The following is a 1,516-nucleotide window of genomic DNA, read 5'->3' on the forward strand; positions in this document are numbered from 1 at the left end:
CCTGGGTGACAGAGCAAGACTCCGTCTCAAATAAATAAATAAATAAATAAATAAATAAATAAATAAATAAATAAAACAATACCAAGCATTGGTAAAGATATGGAGCAACAACTCATAGTGTTGGGAGCGCATTTTAAATCACTTCTGAAAACAATTTCACATGATCTAGCAGAGACGAACATGCATGCGTCTTACAATTCAGCAACTTCACTCCCATGAGACAGGTACTAGAATATTCACAGAAGCATTGTTTCCAAAAACCTAAAACTGAAAACAATACAAATATACCTTAACATTAAAATTGATACATGTATTATTTATCAAAAATAACTGACTGATTACTTGACTGAGTGGGTCTCACTATATTGCCTAGGCTGGTCTTGAACTCCTGGGCTCAAGCAATCCTCCTGCCTCAGCCTCCTGAGTAGCTGAGATTACAGGTGCATGCCTGGCAAAATAGATACATTAAAAAATAGCTACATTCATCTATATAGATAAACCTTATAAACACTGCATTTACTGAAAGAAACAAATTAAAATACTGTCACTTATATAAGTTCAAAATAGCTCAAACTAAACAAAAGTACATGCTTTGGTGGTAAAACTGTAACTAAAAGCGGTGCTCTCATTAACCCCAAAGTTAGGATGGTGGTGAGCTCCTTGAGAGAGGGAAGGGCACATAAAGGAGAGGCTTCTAAGATCTTGGAATTATTTTATTTATTAACCTGGATGATGGTTACATAGAATTTATTATCTCTCAAAGTAGAAAAACATTGTATAAACAGAATGATATAAGAAGTGTGAAGGAGGGCCCAGAGCAGTGATTCATGCCTGGAATCCCAACACTTTGGGAAGCCAAGGTGGGCGGATCACTTGATCCCAGGAGTTCAAGACCAGCCTGGCCACCATGGCAAAACTCTGTCTCTACAGAAAATAAAAAAATGAGCTGGGTGTGGTGGCATGCGCCTGTAGTCCCAACTACTTGGGAGGCTGAGACACGAGAATTGCTTGAACCCAGGAGGTCCAGGCTGCAGTGAACCAAGATCACGCCACTGCACTCCAGTCTGGGTGACACAGCGAGACCCTTTCTCAAAAACAAAATTTGTTTTTAAGCGTAAAATGTGTGATAACCATTAGAGCTGGTTATCTTCTGGGCATCGATATGATTATTTCTCGTGGCTCTTTGTGGCTGGGTAGGGCCATATAATCAGTCTGGCCAATAACTTATGATCAGAGGTGATGTGTGTTAGCCGGGCACGGTGGCTCACGCCTATAATCCCAGCACTTTGGGAGGCCAAGGCAGGTGGATCATTTGAGGCTAAGAGTTGGAGACCAGCCTGGCCAACAAGGTGAAACCCCCTCTCTATTAAAAATACAAAATTTAGCCAGGCATGGTGGTGGGTGCCTATAATCCCAGTTACACAGGAGGCAGAGGCAGGAGAATCACTTGAGCCCAGGAGGAGGTTGTAGTGAGCCGAGATCACGCCACTGCACTCCAGCCTGGGCAACAGAGCAA

The sequence above is a fragment of the Mandrillus leucophaeus genome, unplaced genomic scaffold, assembly GCF_000951045.1.
Source record: "Mandrillus leucophaeus isolate KB7577 unplaced genomic scaffold, Mleu.le_1.0 Scaffold5, whole genome shotgun sequence".
Taxonomy (NCBI): domain Eukaryota; kingdom Metazoa; phylum Chordata; class Mammalia; order Primates; family Cercopithecidae; genus Mandrillus; species Mandrillus leucophaeus.